This window comes from Pinus tabuliformis, chromosome 4_2 (assembly GCF_031772625.1).
Source record: "Pinus tabuliformis cultivar Carrire ecotype Pingquan chromosome 4_2, CPIR1, whole genome shotgun sequence".
Lineage (NCBI taxonomy): Eukaryota > Viridiplantae > Streptophyta > Pinopsida > Pinales > Pinaceae > Pinus > Pinus tabuliformis.
This window is the reverse complement of record NC_142304.1, coordinates 723,335,942-723,359,246: the sequence shown is the minus strand read 5'-3', so window position 1 is coordinate 723,359,246 and position 23,305 is coordinate 723,335,942.

Sequence of the window (23,305 nt, the reverse complement as noted above, 5' to 3'; positions counted from 1 at the left end):
ACTCCATTGCCTTTTCATCATAAAACCTTTCAATCAAATATTTGTCCTAAAGTAGTTTCAGAAGGTGTCCTAAGTCACCTCTTGCTCATTGATGTTGCAGAATGTTTTAGTTTCTTCCCACCAAAGTGTGGCTTTACCTTGCAATTGATAGACTGCTAGATGGGCCTTTAAATTGTCATCATATTTGTAGATCTGAAAAATACTTATTCATATTCATCAGCCATGCTCTTGCAACCTCTTTTTCTTCTCCATCAAACAATGGAGGCTTTATTTTTTTGAATTCCCTCACCCTCTGGGTGGTCCCCCTGTTGTCGCCTTGTTTCTTCCATATTTCCATTATCTGCACTAGGATTTGGGTTTCTCGTATTTTGTCTATCTGAGAGACTTTTCAGGATCCTCTCTTATTCCAACCTCAGCCTCTCATTATCAGCTCTTAAATTTTTCATCTCATCTCACAATTGTTGAACGATCTCTAGCAACATAGCATTCACATTTGTAGTGCCTTCTCCTACCTGGACCCACATCACCAACTTAGATCCAACTCTTGCTACTGATCCATTGGGTGGGGTGGCTCCAACTCCCCTTCCCATACTGCTTCAGTTATTTCTCTGTGCAATATTAACACTTTCTTTATTTACAGATCCTCTCATATTTCCTTGAGGCCATAGTGTTGTAACATGTGGCTATTATACCACTTGTAACAGCTAGCCGCTTAAACAACCAAAATTACCATTAAAAAAAAATTAATGCCTACACAAAACTCATTAATATTTATTCCTAAGTTTTAAGCCAAACAAATGTAATTTCACCATGAATAAACACTGATTAAACATTCATTTCGTAAGTCTATGCTATACATATATGTTACACATTAATGATTCATGATTGAGAAGGGCATCCATCCTTTGAGATTTCTATAAAGTGGAAGCGATGTCATATCTGAATGTATTGATACATTAAATGTAATTTACTCAAATATTTATTGTTTTCCAGACTAAATATGGGTGGTTCTCAAGACAATCCTGTGTACCACCTCCAGGTGCGCTCCAACCAGGATGCCACATGGCACCTATTTCACTTGATGCTACTATGACTTGGATGAGTTGGGTTAGGGTTAGGGTAATGAATTTCGGGTGGGCTATGATTGGCAATCATCTGCTGCATCGCCCAGTAGAAGGAGCATCTCTACAAACTCTTCTTGCTCCCATTTCCTGTGGCATGAAAACTAGTGATTATCTGCAACCCCGTCTCAGGTATTAGCTAGAAAAGTCATTGTTAAACTCCTGGTTCCTCTTGGCACTCAGTAATGGCTCACAACTCGTTTTCCTTGATTCAGATCATCGAATGGTGGTCGTTCCTTTCTTTCATTTCTCAAAGTGCAACTGGTTCACTAACTTGCAGCAACCATGATCCAAAACTCATGGCTACCTTCTTGAGGTTTATCGATTCACGGTTTGGGGTTACCAATTTCACAACATACCCAAGTAATAGAGGTTTACCCTCTCCAGTTTGATAATTTTGTCTCTTCCTTCTCTTATAGAAAAAAATTAAGGCTCTATGATTTCTGACATAGGTGGACGGGTTGGGGTTCGAGAGGGTTTCCGCAGAAGCCATAACAACCCAAAAATTAAATTAAATATGATATGCAACTAATTAGATCACTTATGTGATTTACAATCAACACACTTCTATTCAACTAATTAACATAGAATTTTTTAGAATTAGAAGTAAAGACAACTTACTTGTAGCGATGATATTCGTTACCTGTAATTTTAGAGTTGAACGTTAGTCAAATCTCGCTAACCGCAAGAAAGTTTTGAGGACGACTCTCCACCCAACCGTAGGCTCAGCTGCATATAATCTTTCTACAACTAGCCATCCCCAAGCCCTCAATCAACATACTACTACCAGGGAATCCTTTGTCTCACAACACTTTTATCCCAAGAGAATAGATCATGGAATGATCTCTCATCTTCCTCATTGTCTATTAAATAGACCAAACATTGGAAAGAGAAGTACATGCACACATTCCATGTGTTAACATGCAACTTTTATTCTTTTATTTTAAGTTTTACTTAAGATAAATTTTCTCTTAATTTATTTATTTCTTATTTCATTCATTTTTACATTTTGATAACTTTACTTATTTTTACTATTTTTATAGTTCTCTTAGTTAACTCTTTCTTATTTTATTTTACTTTTTGTTAACTTTTCCTTTTGTTACTATTTTATAGGTTTACTTTTATATATACTTATTTAGAACTCTAGTATTGTTATTTACTTGTTATTATTATATTTATTTATTATTTATTATCTATTTACTATTATTATATTTTTTTATTGTTTATTATTTATTTGTTTATATTTTAATTTTATTTAATATTATTATTATTAGGGGACATTACATACTCCCCCTCTTTAAGGAACTTTGTCCCGAAGTTAAATTGAATCATTTAACATTTTATTTATTTAGTTATTTATTACTTCATATTTTCCCTACACCCTCTGCTGAACTAGTATAACGAGCAGGCATCGAAAGTTTTCATAGCACCCGGGAAATCTAAAGGAATCTCTATTCTTTTTCCCAATTTCAGAACTAGGTATAAGCCTCATTGGTCTATAACCTAGCCCAAGGCTAGACCAAGGCTCGCGCCTGACTCAGAACTCATCTGCCCCAAGGCAAGCATTCGATACGATACTCAATGACTCCGGGCATCTCACAAGGCTGGCCCACTCCCTCCACACCTACTAAGGTGCATAGCCCCAGGCATCGAAGTCCTTACACCCCCACAAGACTTCGGCATCCCAATCCAATACCAGGCACCAATCCTACAATATCAGGCACTTGGCCTCCTCAAGATGGTCCCATAGCCGTTCAAGAGCTATCCATCAAGAGCTATACAAGACAAAGAAACCACTAGCATATGTAGTGCTGATTGAGTATGTCCCCAGCCCATATGGTGTTACATATTCTCCCTCACAAGTATGGGCTCCTACGAGATCATGAAATAAACCAACCTTCTTAACCCATTTGTGGATTTCCTGTCCATCACCATATCTCAACATACATCCAATGCATTTGCAATAACCATAGCATCATAGAAATTAATCCATATGCAAACTCTTGCATTTCATCGTGATAACATAACATCATTGTTAATCATCACCTTCTGAATACTAAAGTACTGCATACTCTTGCATATCATAAAACCAACATGCGATTACCACTTAAAATACCCTCATAAATTATAACATCAACATATCAACATCAAAGACATATCATGACATCACATAATAAATGAAGAACATGTCAATATAACCTCATATCATAACATCATAATCCCTATGCCACATTATGCATATCATATCCATCATGAGCATTCAACATCATTATCATAACAAATAAATAAATAAGCACCACATATACATCATTAGCCTCTCATTAGAACTATATACATTTACCACATACCATCATATCATGAAACATCATTAATATGAGAATCATCTCAATACTTATCAAATATAGAACAACAATACACTATAAGCATTCTTATCATGAATTAATTTCATTTACTTGTATAAACAATGAATGCTAACTATGAATTAAGATTATTCAACATCCCTCTAGGATCAATGTTAGTATGTATTCCAACCCTGAACATGATTATGTTATCTCATGAGTACTATTAGTGTCATGTTTTCATCAAGATGCCAATTGTTGTCCAATAATAATTTCCTCTTCTTTCAGTAATAAGTTCACAATTTGCAAGATACACATAACCACACTAAAATATGTTACAGTTTTGATATAGTCTCTTTAATTGCAAGTTTCACCATTTAGAGTCTTGATCTCTAGCTAGTTTATTACTAGCTTTACCATTATTCCTTAAACCAATGTTTCACTTCCAATACATTGACTCATTTAATCCAAACACATAACTCATCAATGACATACCAACTTCTTACTCTTCACATTAATTGTTTTCTCATTAGTCTTTAAGCCTCATCTTATGACAAAATGTATCTCCTTTTCCAATGATAAACAATTATTATCCTTAATATTTACCTTTAAACATTTTCCTAGTTTATCACTTGTTATTCTTAACAAATTACAAGCGCACACAACTCCACCTCTAGCCCTCTACCTCTACCTCAAGCCCTCTGCCACACACCTTCACTACAACATGACAATCAATCGAGGGGTCCGACTCTCTCTACATGTTGCTCAATCCACTCATCAATATTCTTAAGAAACTTCTTCATGATAGAAACACCCCTTCGCTTCCTCATACCAAATTTTCATAGATATACCCTTTTTTTTCTCTGATACTCTCGATTTCCTAATATTCCATGTCTATTTCAATTTCAAAAACATATTATCAAATTGACTTTGATTTCTCATCTCTAGTCATTGTGGTTTCTTTTCCTACTCTCTTAATGCATAAAACTATTACACTTGGAAATGTTGTTACTAATTCCCAACTTGGGTAAGACCTTATAAGTAAATTCAATAAAATGGATATCTAATGTAATATACTTATCATTTCTTGTTTTAAGGCATCACGGAATAGGATTACCTAATCATACACCATGATGTCCATAATCCATGCATATAGTTAGTCGTCTATGGAAAAATTGATAACGTGACTCTTCCATTAGAGGGAAAAACTATTATAGATGTTGCCATGCACACAACTTATCTCCTTCAATTGATTTAATTTTATTATCGATTTACTTCTTTAATCTATGTCATCATAATTTCTAGGTTCCTTCAAAAATGACCTTCATTATTACCATGATTATTCAACTTCATTAGTTGATTGCCAATATTTTCTTCCTTATATGCATGATTCATCCTTAAATACACCTTATAATGATTCTCATCATGTTCTTGTATGGAGATAATTCTATGATTCCACAACCATTTTCCACCAAGTTGTTCATTCAAGGGATACCTTTAGAGTTCCAAGTTATGATTATTCCAACATCTTCCATTATGTTGTAAAATAGGTTGCCCCTTCTTATTGATTTCTTACCCTTGTTGTGATGCTTCCACTCAACCACCTGAAGTATTTATCTAGCACCATATTTTTTTCATCTCATCATTCCAAGTTGGTCATAATGACATGAGCTACCATTAGTTATCACCATTAGAAATTTTGCAAGTTTCTCCTTCCCATTTCTCCTTCAACAACTTTATCCAATTTATAAAATTAACCTTGGATATCAATCCTAAAACTTCCTTTTATTTCTTAAAACCCTTGTTGGCATGCTTATCTTTCCAACATCTCATTATGATAATGGGTTTATCCTTTTAAGGCTAGTTTCCTACTATCTCCAAAAGTCATTTGCATAGCTCTTCAAAATATCTCGTTGCTATTGATAAACTTTGTAAATGTCTTCTCAAGCACCTACCTTCCCCACCTTTCTCTTTTTTTTTTTTTTCCTTTTTTTAATATAAATTGAGTAAGGATAAGGGCATGTAACTGTTCTAAACAGAAAAGTTAGCTGTATAATTTTTTTTTCAATCATTATAAAAAAGTTTAAATTCGATTACAACCCAATTTAAATTGAAGTGATTTATAAAATAATACAGGTCTCTAAATTTGGCTAATAAGAGTAAATATTTAATAGTTTTATGGTTTATTACACAGGATACGATATAATTATTAAATTAATAATTATATAGAGATTAAAAAATAAACAATATTGTTTTTATGGTTTAGGTTTATGTCCATCCACTTACGTTTTTATTTTATTTATTTTTATTGGAACTTCTCTGAATAAAAACCTAACACGCATAACATGCGTTACTTAGATATTACATGCCAAAAACTCATTTTTACTATTAATAAATTTATGTCTTTTTTCATATATAAACGTTTTAATAAATTGATTAACATGCGTTACTTAGATATTACATGCCAAAAACTCATTTTTACTACATGCCAAAAACTCATTTTTACTATTAATAAATTTATGTCTTTTTTCATATATAAACGTTTTAATTAAATTGATTTAGAAATAATAAATATATATGGTAAACTTTTTTATTTTTTTATTTTTGGAATACTCTGTCTTAATGTTCATAGCTACTACTAATTTTTCTCTTTTTATACATATTTTTATTTTTATATGTATTAATTTATTTGAATTCTAAATATATTATTATTATTATTATCATTATTATTATTTTCAAATTAAATTAGAAAAAATATATATTAAGTGTATAAGTATATATGATGTTCGATATATATAATTATTTATTAAACAAAATAAATTAACTTTTATATATAAAAGAAGTAATATTAATTAAAATGTTAATCAACGAAGAAGAGGATAATCCAAAGGTCAACCAGAGTTTGAAACGTCACTCTGAGACCATATGTAACAACCCAAAAATTAAATTAAATTATGCAACTAATTAGATCAATTATGTGATTTACAATCAACACACTTCCATTCAACTAATTAACATAGAAATTTTGAGAATTAGAAGTAAAGACAACTTACATGTAGCGATGATATTCCTTACTTGTAATTTTGGAGTTGAACACTATTCAAATCTCATTAACCGCAACAAAGTTTTGGGGATGACTCTCCACCCAACTATAGGCTCAAATGCATATAATCTTTTTACAACTGGCCACCCCCAAGCCCTCAATCAATGTACTACTGCCAGAGAATCCTTTGTCTCACAACACTTTTCTCTCAAGAGAATAGATGATGAATAATTTCTCATCTTCCTCATCGTCTATTAAATAGACCAAACATTGGAAAGGGAACCGCATGCACACTTTTTATGTGTTAACATACAACTTTTGTTTTTTATTTTAAGTTTCACGTAAGATAAATTTTCTCTTAGTTTATTTCTTTCTTATTTCATCCCTTTTTACTTTTTGATAACTTTACTTATTTTTACTATTTTTATAGTTCTCTTAGTTAACTCTTTCTTATTTTATTTTACTTTTTGTTAACTTTGCTTTTCGTTACTATTTTATGGTTTTACTTTTATATATACTTATTTAGAACTCTAGTATTGTTATTTACTATTTTATTTACTTGTTATTATTCAATTTCTTTATTATTTATTATCTTTTTTTTATTATTATCTTTCCTTTATTGTTTATTATTTATTTGTTTATATTTTAATATTATTATTATTAGGGGACATTACAACGGCCAGTTCCAAGGCTTCAGTTGTGACCCAACGCCAAAATTTACCAAGTTGGATACTGGTTATGCTTCCAATTTTCTCTAGCTAAATATCGCGCTGGTTCATAGACAAGGTGTGTCACACCAGCCCATTTTTTAGGATGGTTCACCCACTTTGTTTTAACAGAGTGAATGACCTTTTTCATTTATCGAAATTTGGTTGAGTGGTCGTTCTACCATGGAAACCCCATGCGAGTCTTATCTCTCTGAAACTTGTTTCAAATTGCTTAACTGATTCGGATTTAAACAGGAACGCAACAAATTACAGAGATAACCATAAATATAGAGATGCAATAACCATAAACACAGAGATGCAGCGGAAATAATGCTTCATTTCATTAATGGAAAATACTGAAATATGCTTACAACCAGAAATGGAAATAAACCAGCTAGGGCGATGGTAGCTTATCTCTGAGAAGAGATGTGCGGCTACATGCCTCTAAACTGTTCCGAACTGTATTACAATGACGCTCGAAGGCCTATTTATTGTTGAGAAACAATGGAAAACCCTTCACATCCCGAAACCTAACCCTAGAAGATGAAACGCCAAATTGTGGGCCCCGTTTGGGTAAATTGGTACATCAATTTCCCGGGGTCGTAACTTTGGCACACGATCTCCGTTTGACGCGTACGATAGCTCGTTAGAAAGATCTATCCGAGTACTACCACTTTGGGAGGCAACATGGGTCCACAGACCCATGTTGCCCTAGAATCCCAAAAAAACGCCGTTTAGGGCCTCAAAACGGCTCTGGAAGTTCAGGACCCGAAAAAACTGCTAAAAATAGTAAACTATGCTACAATTTAGGAAAGTAAAAAGACTGAAAGAGACAGTTGTGGGGGTCCAAATGGGATAGGTGGGTGGCCACCAACATCCACCTGGATCATTCCTCCCCCCTTAGGAAGCAATGGTCCCCATTGCGTTGAGTTCCTCCATCTGTTGAACTTGTCCTGCAATATCTGATGTGTCCAGTGATGGTGGGAAGCATAGTTGAAGATGGTCCACATTGAACATTTGGTGCAAGCGAAGGAATGGAGGAATGATGTGCTCCAAAGCATTGTTCCCCATAGCCTTGGTACTGTTGTAAGGACCATGTCGGAGTGGTCTGAGCTTCTGATGGGTTCTGGTAAGGCGTTCTTTCTGTCGATGCAACCATACTTTGTTGCCCACCTGAAACTTGTGTGGTACCCATGTGGGTGAGGAGAAGTTGTTCTTGTGTTTTGTCATGACCGTATCCCTTTGCTGCTGCTGCTGCATGGAGGAACCCTTTGCAGTGGTCATGGATGTAGCAACTATCTTCCCCTTATTTTGGGAGTGAACTAGACAGATGAATTTCCTGGTCTGTGATATGAGCTTGCTGCCTTTCTTGGTAGTGATCAAAGATGTGGCGGTAGGTGGGGCTACCTCCGGTATCCTGTATAATGAATTATTCAAAGAAATAATGACAGCACGAGGCCTTGACTCATACACAGCATGTCACCTCCACAAGTATGGTTGGCCTAATAATACATCGCAAACATCCAGAGGTGTAACATCACACAATACCTCGTCTATGAAGGGCTTGATGCTGTAGGGAAGGCAGCACTTCTGGCGAACTTTGAGATCTCGTCCTTCATGAAGCCACCCGATACTGTACGGTTGTGGGTGTGGTGTAGTCGGTAGGCCCAACCGCTTCACGACCTCTGCTGAAACGAGGTTCTTTTGGCTGCCACTGTCGACAATGAATTGTAGCGGCAAACCCTTTACCCACATCTGTGAGTGGAAAAGACGCTCCCCTTCCTCTGGATTTTCAGGCTCATCTTTCTGGATCTTGGCGGTGGCAACAGTGGCGTTGGGATCCGCATCAATGGTCTGCTTCCCTTTTCCATTCCCCTTGTCGGGTTCTGGCTCAGGATCGGAACATGCATCTGATTCAGAAGCCTTCAACTGGGCCACCAACGATTGCTTGGTCCGACACTCACTTGTGTTATGAGTGGGACTCTTGTGGAACTCACACCACTTTCCTGTGTCCTTCTTCGGCTTCGTGGTGTTGTTCTTTTCTTGCGGCTTCGACGGGTTGTCTTGGGTCACCCCGCCTTGGCTTTGTCCTTCGGGCTTTGGATTTGCAGATCCAAAGTCTCGCTTCTTCTGTTTGAACTTTTCCTCGATTTTGACAGCATATCGGTATGCTGTGCCAAGTGAGGAGATGTTCAAGAACCCCATCTCTTCGTGGATGTATCTGTGTAGGCAGTCGCGGTATTTGAGTACCAGATGCAGCTCAGAATCTTTGATACCCAACTGTGTGAGAAGGGTATGAAAAATGTTTGTGAGCTCCGGCACATTTTGGTCTCGTCCCTGCTGCAGTGTGGTCCATTTGATGTATTTGTCCTCATAGCTTCCGACAGGGTAGTACTGCTCCTTGATGGCATCCCGGAAGTCATTCCAAGTGGGTGCGGCTGAAAATAGTGAGCCTGTACTTTCATCCTTCTGCTCGCAGTAGGTTTCCCACTAGTCCTTGACGTGGGGGGCTGCTTTGAGAAGAGCGAAAACAATATTTTCCCGACTTGAAAATTCATGAACAGAAAAATACCCATCTAGCAGATTTAACCATTTATCTACGACATCTGCGTCTATTTGACCCTCGAAGATGGGGATTTCAAAATTAACTTGTACCTTAAATGGTGTGGCATTTCCAGAGTCGCTGTTGGAAGCCGATGCGTCGCCTCTGGGTAGCCGCTGAAGGATCTGCGCAAAGCTATCCATCATCGCGTTCCTTTGCCGCTCGAGCGCTTCTTCGAGCAAGATTTTGATAGGATCTCCTGCCCCCTCGTCTTTCTTCTCATCCGCCATGGGAGGCCGTCGGGATTTGCGAGGCTGGTCTTGCAAAGGTTCGACTAGTTCAAGCCCTAACTCCTTATATCCCGACCTCGTTGGGGACATGCAAAGAAAAACAGAGAAAAAGCAGACCGCTCTAATACCACTGATCCAGATTTAAACAGGAACGCAACAAATTACAGAGATAACGATAAATATAGAGATGCAATAACCATAAACACAGAGATGCAGCGGAAATAATGCTTCATTTCATTAATGGAAAATACTAAAATATGCTTACAACCAGAAATGGAAATAAACTAGCTAGGGCGATGGTAGCTTATCTCTGAGAAGAGATGTGCGGCTACATGCCTCTGAACTGTTCCGAACTGTATTACAATGACGCTCGAAGGCCTATTTATTGTTGAGAAACAATGGAAAACCCTTCACATCCCGAAACCTAACCCTAGAAGATGAAACGCCAAATTGTGGGCCCCGTTTGGGTAAATTGGTACATCAATTTCCCAGGGTCGTAACTTTGGCATACAATCTCCATTTGACGCGTACGATAGCTCGTTAGAAAGATCTATCTGAGTACTACCACTTTGGGAGGCACCATGGGTCCATGGACCCATGCTGCCCTAGAATCCCAAAAAAAACGTCGTTTAGGGCCTCAAAACGGCTCCGGAAGTTCAGGACCCGAAAAAACTGCTAAAAATAGTAAACTGTGCTACAATTTAGGAAACTAAAAAGACTGAAAGAGACAGTTGTGGGGTTCCAAATGGGATAGGTGGGTGGCCACCAACATCCACCTGGATCATTAACCTAATGCCTGCACAAGATTAATTTTTAGGTTATTATGCAACTGCTTGTTTCATATTTTGGTTGAAGGCATCTCACCATTGCAGGATGTATATATGTTGGGATTAATAGGAAAATTTTCCTAATTTTCAAAACTTAGATAATCACCAATATGGATTGTTATATTACCATTACGTACCCTCGTTTGGATTTTGTAGAGACTATTTCTTTTAATACAGAATAAGAGTCGTTTAAATTCTCCATACATTGTATAATATGTCTGCATTATTTCCTTTAATACACTGCATCTTTTGGCATAATCCTTAGTTTTTGAGGATTCACTGTAGCAACATAGTTTCCCTTTTAATTTACAACCATTAGCATATCTACTCTTACACTTTACTGATAATTCTCATTAATGTAAACAACTAAGATTATGTAATTTATTTGTCTATTGCTTTCATTATTGGTAAATGGAAGTTTTTGTGAGTTATTTAAAGTTATTTAAACTAGTTATTGTAATTATGTTGTTGGTATGTAAAGCCCTGAATGCTCTTACCATTTATTTTTTATTTCTAAAGAAAAATTGGTTTACCCGATGATCCAATTCAAGGTTTAGTCGATAATTACAGTATTTTCACCAACTAGGTCATAGGTCCTTAGCTCTGTGACTATCTAGCATTAGATCTGTCTCCTATAGATTAACTTGTTGTTGTATTTACTGTTTAGCTTTCTCAGTACCCTAAGTACACTTTTCCTCAAATTTTTGCGATTTGATTATGGTTTGAACTACATATTTTTAGTGTCTACTGAACGTAAGTTTAATAACTAAAGAATCAAACCATTGCTCTCAAGATTGAATTTCATGTGTCAGCTTATTCCTGATTCTAGGTCTTTAAACCCTATCCCCTCTCTCTCTCTACCATTAGGGTGCACTAAGGGCTTTGTAACAACCCTTGCAGGAATAGGTTGTTCCAGCAACCACATGATTGTCTTCTTCAATAAGACTTATAAATGTGTTAAATCCACAAATATTGTTTCCTCATAATATAGTTCTATATGTCTAAGAATATTTCACATGTTAACAATAATACTTAATCTAAAAGAACATTTCTCGGTCTCTGTTCTGTTTTTATGTGAAATATAAACATGATTTGACAGTTGCATTCAATCAACAAAAGTATTCTTAGGGCCCATACTATATTCCCTATAATGTCTTTACATTAACTATCTTAAACATTTAAGCAACAGGAAGATTACCCAATCAATATTCAAATTTCTCTCGACAAACTCATATTAATTATCAAAAGAATTTAATCAACAAAACACATTGAACAGTCAAATTCTCTACTTATCTATGAAATATCTAGCTAGTCAATAAAGTGTAATTGGGATGAAACCACTCCTCCCTTCCAATGCAACTGGAAATTAAGTCATGGTTCCCCTCTAGCTTCACTATCTTGCATAGTTGGATTGTAACCTTTAGAGGTTAAGTTCTCAGACCTCTAGACTTTCCTGGTCCAGTGTGGAACATTCAAATTTTTATCTAACACGAGAGTTTCCACTGGCCCAAAACTAGCTCAAGACAACATGTCTGGCAGCACTTTCACTTTCTATCTCTCTTTCTCCGGTCAGTTTTTGCCTCCCTCTCGTGGCTAACCCCTCCTTGTCCCTATTGAGATATTTTATCTCTAGGGCCAAAATGAAAGGGGATAACTACCCCAACTGTTTGGAAGTTGTGAATTCGTTATTGGGTCTTCATCCTTATTCCACTTCTCCACATATTTTCTTTAAATTTAACACATAATAAAATTTATTATTGTTTTTTCATAAAAGACTTGCCTTTTATACTCACAACTAACAGTAATAACAATAATTCTAAAATTTACTTTAGTGTATGAGGGTGTTACAACAATGGTGGTAATAGTTCAACTTTAGAAAAGAACTGTTGTTCCTACAATAACTGTCAATCTGGATAACACAACATATAAGATAGTAGACGATGTCGGGATTAGATATATGTAGCTATGCATAGGAAGTCATAGAAAGTTATATGCTTATATAGTTGTGTCTTGGATTTATTCGGAAGAGTATGCCATTTGGGAAAGGGAGTTAAAAGAATATTAAGGATGATTGCAGACCACATGTATGACTCCTCCCAAATGACATTTCTCCTGATTTTGGATAAATCTTCCATTCATTAGTTGATGCGAATTTTCCAATCATGTCAACAAAGCCAATTGTAGAATCATCTCCTCATTTGAACATGACGTGGCAGTTTAAACACTTCACCAAATGTTTCTTTCAATTCAATGTGAGACGAGTAGCGAATTGTTTTTGTTACACAATTAAGAAAGGGACAAGATAAGGTTTAACATCTACCTAGGAAACTTTAATGGAAAAGTTAGAATTATGGAAAAATCTATCATAACTTAATTGTCAAAACAATAGTGAGGATATTTATTATTGGTTATTATTAGAAAATTTAGGTTGGATTATAATTGTTACTGAAGGAAAACCATGGCACCTAAAATTATCCATTAGTGGTGTAAGAGCGCAGGAGTAAACCATGTCACCTAAAATGATCCATTGGTGGTATAAACGGCTCGAGTTTTCACTTCTACACCTCTAGGTCTTGAATCCTTAACTTGTTTCCTAAGATAAATTCTTAGCCAAGTAAAATCAATTTTAGGGCATATTTAGGTCCATTTTATTATTCATTTTTAAGAGATGAAGTATCTTTAGTACTTTTACATTTACCTTTATATCCCCATTTTTAATGTAGTTATTTTTAATATTCTATATATGGTTATAAGTTGAGAGATACAATATATTAAGAGGCATAGTTTACTTGGCGATTGTTGTATTATAAAAAAATAGGTAAACCACAAAATTCAATCCCCGATTTTCAATGTAGTTATTTTTAATATTTTATATATGATTATTAGTTGAGATATAATATATTAAGCGGGATAGTTTACTTGGCGATTCTTGTATTATAAAGTAATATGTAGACCACAAAATTCAAGCTCTGGGGAGCTACAATTGGTAGGTATAGTAAGTCTCTTGTATCAAAAGATTTGAGGTTCAAATCCCCCAAACTTTTTTATATTGACTGAAATGGCATATTAAATGTATGTTGTCACATAAGGTTATATATATATATATATATATATATATATATATATATATATGTGTGTGTGTGTGTGTGTGTGTGTGTGTAATGTTACTTTAAAAATCAATGTTGGCCATAAATAAAATACTTTAATTTTCACCTTTATTTTACATCAAACTTTATATACTAAGACAAAGTAATTGAAATTATATATATATATATATACTTTTTAGTATAAGGGATATGTGTAATTCCTTCATTTACTTGAGATTTAATTCCTATAGTATGCTAGAAATGTGTAACATCATGTAATGTAAGGTAAACATTTTAACTAGGTGCCTATAAAAAATAAATAACCTAATTAAGGTGGAAATTAAACTAGCCTAGATCCATCTTAATTTGATGTTATATATAGATACATAATTAGCTGTAGAAAATGGTGTTCCATGTATGGTGTTCCATGTATATTGTAAAGGTAGAACTTTATGGATATGTTAGCATCTGGATATGATTGGAGGTGGGGAAAATATTAGGAAAAATGTAATTATTACATTTTATCTATTTCTTCCTACATCCATCCACTTTTTACTAGGTTATATTGAGTAAAACATAATACTATAATATTACATTTTACCCAATATTTCCCATCAATGGGTCCACTTCTTATTGTATGTTTTCTTTATATTTGAAGTTTAAAAGTAAACAAACTCAATCATAAAATTGACAAGCGTGAGGGGAATATTGAGTTAAATTTAATATTTAGGCTAGGGTGTGAGGAGAAATATTATGTAAAATGTAATAATATTACATTTTAATTAGTATTTCCCCCACCCCTGGCAACTTTTTATTGTGTGGGGTGGTGATAAATATTGGAGTTGTTTTTAGTGGGACTTTTTGGACTTTTCGGTGTCAGAATCCAGTAGAAAAAATTGAGGTGAAATCTTGATTTGTGTTATTTAAACTATTTTTTTACTTTATATATGGATTCAACGCCCTCAAAAACTATGGATTCGACACCATGAAAAACCCCTAGGGCACTTCGATTATGCAGGGGTTACTCATCAAGCTTGTCATTTCAATAAAATCCTGGTGGATTTTAGAGAAATTAGACCAGAAAAGCCCACCGCAAAAGCTTCCAATAATTCTCACTAAAAACAACTCGATAAATATGGGTAACATAATATTGTAATATTATATTTTATCTAATTTTCCACTCACTTGATTCACTTATTATTATTATTATTATTATTTATTTGAAATTCATAAGTAAACTCAACTCCTATGTAAACATTTGATTCAAACATGGTAGAAATGTTGAAATCTTTAACATTTTTACTCGATAAAAAACATAAAACTAATAATTATAATTACAATTAATTATAAATAATAATTAAACCAGCCTAGATCCATCTTGACTCCAAATCTACCAAGCATGGAGAGAGATCAAATTTCTTGGGAGGCAAAGTTCTTTTAAAGTGAATAAATATTTGATCCCTCTTAGGGCTCGGTAGATATTAAGTTAAGATGGATCTAGGCTGGTTTAAATATATATTAAATACAAATTTAAACAATAAAAAGAAATACCAAGAAAATCATAAAATAGATCAAAGTTCTATATATAATTTTCTTTTCAATATGATATGAAAAAAAAGAGTTTTTTTTTCAAATTTTCTCATTTTTATAATTTTATGTGATTGTAATGTTTGGAATTATAATCCAAAATATTGGGTAAATCCAAAAGTATTTTATAATTTATAATTTCTCTTTTTTTTAAACTAGAGAGGTAAGAGCCAACCCTTTTATTGAATAGAGAATGATCAACCATAGCTGGAAGCTTCATTAGGATGAAACCCCACACAAACGAATTGGTGTACACCTCATTGGTTACAAATTATAATTTTAAAAGCAAAGGCAATACACCATATATTATATTTTATATATAAGCTAGTTTTTCCTATTAAAAACATAGCTATGACTAGGTGCCTAATGTACAAAATCAAGACAACTAACATGGAAGACAAGAGAATTCCTAACTCTTCTTCTAACTTTCATTAAAACTACTTGTGATTTAAATAATGTTAGCATAAGGATGCCATGTACAATCTAAAACTTTTGGATATCAAAAAAAAGAAACCATTTTCCAAAATAATTATAATATTAAGTATATTATAACGTCTAAATTTAAGGAGAAAATGCGGTATGATAAAGAATTTAAAGATAAAAGAAAATTAAGATAACATAAAGAGATATTTGACCATAACTTAAAAAACAAAAATATTTTTTAATTTTGACTAATATAAAGAAGAAAACCAACCCCAAAATTTCAAACATTTCAAGATATTTCTTATAATAATTACTTTCTTAACTTCATTAGGATAATTTAAAAATATTATTTTAATTTATTTAATTTTAAAAATAAATAATTTCTTTATCTTTTTAAAACATAATAAACTAAATTTTATCTTAATAAAAATTTAATAATTATCATTATCAAGAATGTCAAGGATCTAACATGAGCCTAGAGGAATCAAATTTTTTCAAGTGCAAATCTATTTTACTTTTAATTACTTTACATGAAATTATAATTAGGTCATATGGGAAATTAATTAAATATGCATAGCATATATTTTTTTAATATTATAGCGGACATTGTTTTACTATTTAGATAAATCTAACATGAGGTGAAAGGAATCAAATTTTTTCAAGTGCAACCCTATTTTATTTTATTTACTTTACATGAAATTATTATTAGGTTATATGGACAATTAATTAAATATGCATAGCATATATTTTTCTTAATATTATAGTGGACGTTGTTTTTCTATTTAGAGAATATTTTGTTTTTATTTTAAGAGGGATGAACATACTTACACATTGCCTTCACACTAAGTCGTAGAATGAACCTCCTCTCAAAAAACTATATTAAAAATAAATAAATTAATAGTTAACATTTTCCTAAAAAAATATTAATTATCACTTATGATCGTTTCTTGTTTTCTAATTATACTACTACTGTTTTTTTTCCAGGAGTTGAGCTCATCATGTTTATGTAAGTTAATTATGCAAATACGTATTAAAAGCTATACTCAAATTAATGACCAACTTTGTATTTGAAATAAATATTTTATAAGTTTTAAATGACTACCTCCTACATGATGGGATGGCATTTTTTTGTTAAAACATACATTGTATCGAATATGGGAGAGGCTTGTATTGTTGTGATATCAGTAGTTGTTATAGTACTAGTCCGACACAACCATTAAAACATGATAAAAAAATATTCATAATTAAAACATAAATAGATAATATTAAGTTATATAAGCTATTAAATTATGTCCAATATGGGCCCATATATTGATTGGGGAGCCTTTAAAACATGACCAAAAAATATTCATAATTAAAACATTAATAGATAATATTAACTTATATAAGTTATTAAATTATGTCCAAAATGGGTCCATATATTGATTGGGTTTGAAACTGTCCAACACTAGCCTTTAGTATCACAATTTGATAAGACATCTTGTCTTAAATACCTCCACGTATTTAGAAAACAAGACAAAAGTACATACACTAGAGCAGCTATGACCAAAGTACATTGATACTTGCATAAGAATATAGAATGTAAGTGTCACCCATGATTGCATATGTGTTCATCAATGCAACTTGCTCAAAGCAATAAATGACACTAATACACAACATTCACAAATTAAACACAAGATTCAGGAATTAAACACAGGAAAACACAAAGGAAAGCATAAGGATCAACCATAAGAGTTTATTAGCCATTGGATGACATCCAAATCAATCCACAACACACATTTGAATTTGGAAAAAATCAATCCATGTTAATCCTCCCTTCCAATCAAATTCAACAAAAAAAAAACTATAAAACCACCTCACAATTACTTCATAAACTTTCATTCCACTCATCTGCAACTAGATTCGCTCCATCAGAGACTATGCACATTATAATTAGGTTTGAATAACTCAAGTATTTTCTTTCTGTTTTTATAAATCTTCCATTAATTTACAGTATAAACTTCAATTTTTCTTCTTTATTTATTTATATTATTTTTAATCTTCCAAATCTTCCATTAATTTACCATATGAGAAAATTGTGTGTGAAATTTATCTTTTGTGTGTGAAATTGCAGACAAAAAACCATAGCATCTGAGTCAACAAAGAACAAATTAATCATGCCCAACATGAAATTTAGCTTATGTGTGTGAAATTGCAGACAAAAAACCATAGCATATGAGTCAACAGAGACAAAAAATTAATCATGCCCAACAAAGACAATAGAGAATTAAATAAGACTGAGTTTCTATTATTCAAGTTCTAAAAATAATGTTGAAGTAGACTTTCCATAATGCGAAAGTCCAGTCTATAATTTTTTTGCATAAGTAACAATCTTGTCTTTAAGTAGCAATGCCTTTAATATAAGCAACAATGTCCTTAAAAAAGGCTTACACATAGGATGTCAAACAAGGGCCATTTCATTCCAGCTGCTCATGAAATTAAGACAATTTCATTGAATTGAGGTGTTTCACAGAATTAAGAGTAAAAAGTTCCTATATATTTGAAAAAAAATATACAATATGGGAAGCAGTTGTAGCTGACAATGTAGAGAAAATAAAATATGCAATGTCTGTGTGTTGTTGTTCACGCTAATCAGTAGTATGACCATTGATTTTTCCATTACTTCATGGTTGGAAACCAACATCAGTTAACAAGGCACCTAACATTTGTACTGAGGTGTCTGAGGTTGTTTGAGGCACTCTATAGATTGGATGCCTTACATGGGATTAGGGATTATGTTATGTTAAATTAGATTTGATTCCCTACATCTTATTTCTTGAGGTTCTTGATTATTTACTTAAAGATTTACAGGTAGGTTAGAATAATTTCTATGGAAATACAGGTCTGTGTAAAATTGTTCTAAATGTCTTGGAACTGGAGTGTTTTAAGATACAGTCAAACACTGCAACTTTTAGTCACCTTTTTCACTGACCTTAACAACAAATGAATTTAAAACTTATTTTAGTTAACCAACACCTATTTGATTGGGGTATTATGGATTTGATGCCCTACTCAAGATACATGATTATGTTCAAGCTAAATTTAGGCCTGCTATTTCTATCAAATAAAGTCCTGATATCTGTGGATGGAGATTCAAGTCGATGCATTTGAGTTTTACATTCAGCTTTGTAATAGGTACATATTTATTTCACATCATAAAACTAGCAAAGTCACTTGTTATTAAAGGTCCACCTGTAGGTCTTTAAGGTTCGAAGTCATGTCAGGTCTAAGTTCGGTAACAAGAAATTGATGTAAAATGAAGATAACATAGGGGAGGGAGGCCTATGTTAAATCTCAAAAGAATCGTTTCCACATACCAAACCATTATTCAGATATTCATCTAACATTCATTGATATATGCAGGTTTCCATAGACCAAACCATTATTCAGATATTCAAATAACATTCTTTGATATCTCCAAGTTGCAAACACATAAATTTCTTATTCAAATATATGTAGGTTGCAAGTATTGATTAACCTGTTCATATTTTGATTCTAGGAAATAAATAAGACCGAGTTTCTATTATGAAGGTTACAATTATTGATTAACATTTTCATATTTAAATTTATTATTCAAATAAGACTGATTTTCTATTGCTAAAACAACTTCCACTGACATAAATAAATTTTAACAATATGCATGTTGTTGCAACCATGCCACGAGTTTCAATTGCAAATTGTATAAGGAACAGGAGGAGGCGAGGGACCAAGGGTGCTCAATTGTGATGCAATTCATCGGAAGAGGAAACAATGGATGACATGAATGTTTCCAATGCTCCATGCAATGACATTGAGAATTCCCATGTGGTGACAGATCCTACTGTCTAGTCATCTACGACAGAGCCACCCTCAACCAAAATACAAGGTGCAAGCTCAACGAAGAAGATCAATGCCATAAGAGGGTGGACAAAGGAAGACATTTTAGGTGTAATTGATGACATAGATTTCAAGGGATATTTAATACATGCATCTGCAAAAAAACATGGAATTTTAGCCTCGAGCATACATTATTGGATTAATGGGCTCACTCATCCAAAGTGTAAAGGGCATGTTACAGTTATGACTAAAGAGGAGGAGGTTGAGGTGGTTTTGTGGTGTAAGGAGATGGACCAAATGGGACATGGTTTAGAGTTGATACAACTCAAATCTGTTAGGGGATGCGAAACCCCTTCCAAGATGGGTTTCCTAGCAAATATTGGTGGAGTGGGTTTAAAAAAGGCATCTAGACCTTGTCTTATGAACAACAGAGGGTCTTAATAGAGATAGGGCTTTAAATTTACACCATGAAATTCTGTCTAAGTTCTATGACACCCTTTCCCATGCATATGAGAAACATTCTTATGCCCCAAACCATATCTAGAACTGTGATGAAACAGGCTTATAAGCTAGAAAAAATTGTGACATGTAGGTAATTTCCAAGAGATGGAGAAGAAATGTGCCAAAATTTTTGCCTAGGAGCAAGGAGTGGATCACTATACTTTGTTGTGTCAATGCAACTGGTTCTTCAATCCCAGGTTTTTATTTATTCAAAGGAAAAACAAAACTTAAAAACTATATACATAATTGTGAACCAGGTGCATGCATGGTTGCACATCCCCATGCATGGATGACAAAGGAACTCTTCTTGAATTGGATTTTTCACTTTGTTGCATCTGTGCCAGGTGGTGTCTCACCTGAAAATAGACACCTACTAATTTTAGATGGCCATGGAAGCCACATGGTTGTGCAGACAATCAAGGAGGCCAACCATTTGGGCATTGACCTATTAACACTACCAGCTCATACCACTCATAGATTGCAACCCCTTGATGTCAGTGTGTTTGGGCCTTTCAAGAACTATTTCAGGGCAGAGTGAGCTTCATGGATGGCAAAGAATCTAGGGGTGGAGGTAAAAATATTTGAGTTAGCTGAGCTTGCAAGTAAAGCATTTAAAAGGGATATAACACTTTCTAATATCAAGGTTGGATTTAGGAGGACTGGAATTTTTCCAGTGATTGTTGATGCTCTTATTAATGATACTAGTTTCATCCAGGCATTTGTTGTGGAAGGTGAGAAATAAAAGGACTTACATGACCAGGTTGATGCCCAAGAAGATGTGGATTGGCAAGTTGATGTTATTGCTGCTGAAGGTATGATATCCCTTTCTCAAGGGAACTTCTATGATGATGAACATGTATGTGAGACACAATTCAATAATGAACCAATTTTCAATAACATGGAGCCTTCCAAACCCACTGAAGCACCTACTAATTCTACATGTGATATTCCAAATGAGGTAGTTGATCATGAAAATGACAATGAAAATGTGGTATCAAATGAGAATTTAACAATAATAAAAAATGACCAATTGAGCATGGCAACCCAAGTAACCCCACCATCATCTTTGGCAGAGGCCATGATGAATAACAAAAAACATAATGTGTCATCCACCAATGATGAAAGCATGTCCATGCCTTCTCAACCAATAGACTTGAGCATTGAACTTGTTTATTATTTTGTGGATAGTCGAGCATTGGAAGAAGAGTCTATTCAGGATAAAGTACCAAATGAAGAAAAAAATGGGGTTTAATCAGGTTTCCCTGAGGTTGAAAGGAAAGTTTCAAGCCATTAGGAGCATGTGACAACGAACCAAGCAATACTTGGTAGGTTGCTAAAGCTACCAGCAAAGAGAGTGAAGGCCTCATCAACACATTCATCAACATGCTATCTTTGATTAGAGAGGAGTTCACAGTTACTCACCTATGAAGAATATATGAACATAAAGTTTAAGTATGAGCGTAAAAAACTTGAAATTCAAGAATCTAATAGAGAAATAAGGTGTTGGCCAAGGAAAAGAGAGATTCAAGAATTGCAATAGTCGCATCTCGGACAAAGGAAAGGCTCAAAATAAAAATAAAAAAACAAGGGAAGAGAAGGAACATCAAAAATAGTTGGCAAGGAAAGAGAGGAAGGAAAGAAAGGCTCAACAAGTGTTGGAAAAAGAAGGGGTGATAGATAAGGAAGAGTATGGTGCAAGTTAGTTGGAGGCAAACAGGATGATTTCCAACACTTTGGACCACATTGCAGATCATACACCATCGTACCAAGACCTGATTAACATCCAAGTCCCCCACTATCAGCTAGGGGTTATACCCACCCCCTATACACCTACCAGTGCAGGGGTAAATCTTATGTATTATAGGCCACCTCCAGTTAGTGTTGGGTTTAGTAGCACAAGTGGACAATTCGGCTACTCAATCCCTCCATGGTTATAAGGAGTAAACTAGACTCAAGCATATGGCAGAAACTTGGCTCAAGAAAACACTTCAACAAGTTTGGGAAATTCATAAAATGGAGGCCATCAAGCATAAGGGTGGCATGACTTTTTTGTTTGTAACCAATTTGTAATGTAATTTCCAATGTGTATTTGGATACAGTTCAAAAGACAAACATACGGTTTAATATACTAGTTAAATGTACAATATGTTTCGAGTATGGTTTATAATTTATAATGTTACAAAAACTAACTAACTGGCATGTTATAAACTAATTCATTACAAAAACTGTGCATAGTTTATAATGTAACATAAACTAACTAATTTAGTAACTAAATTGCAATGTTACAAAAACTATTTGATTACAAAAACACAACATTAATTATAATGTTACCAAAAAACTTATGTGAAATAAGCTTAGGGTTAGGGTTTATTGATTTATTGTTATAGATAAGGGCTTCCCCCATCTTATGTATCTAATTATCTTTATCAATACAAAAACGAGTGTCAAGTTGTTATTCATGGAGATGTCTTCCTCTATCCATCCATGTTACCAGGTGTTATCCAACCCTTTGGTGTGCAAGTAAACCCACTCTGGTTGTTTATGCTCTATTATTTCCAACTTATATAAATGTCATCCCATTTGATATTTAAGTATGCAACACATATACATAGCTTGAGGTTGGTGGAATTATGGAAACATGGAGGAATTATGTGAATGATAACATTGGTTGCACATTGTTTACTGAGCCTACCTTTCATTTATTGTCCACACATTCTTTAGTGAGCCTACATTTAATTTACCAGTTGCACATTCCTTAGTTAGCCTACTTTTCATTTACTGGAAGCACATTCTTCGCTAAGTCTGAACATAGTTCAGCTCAGTCTATATTATAGAAATCATATTACCAGTAATTGTTGGAGTCCTAATTTTATATAAATTCTTCAGACCTAATTTTCAATTATGCATTGATTTATTAAGTTCACCCATAATCTAGCTATTACATAACATAAGAACTCCAACTAGATTTAATTTATCAATGCCTC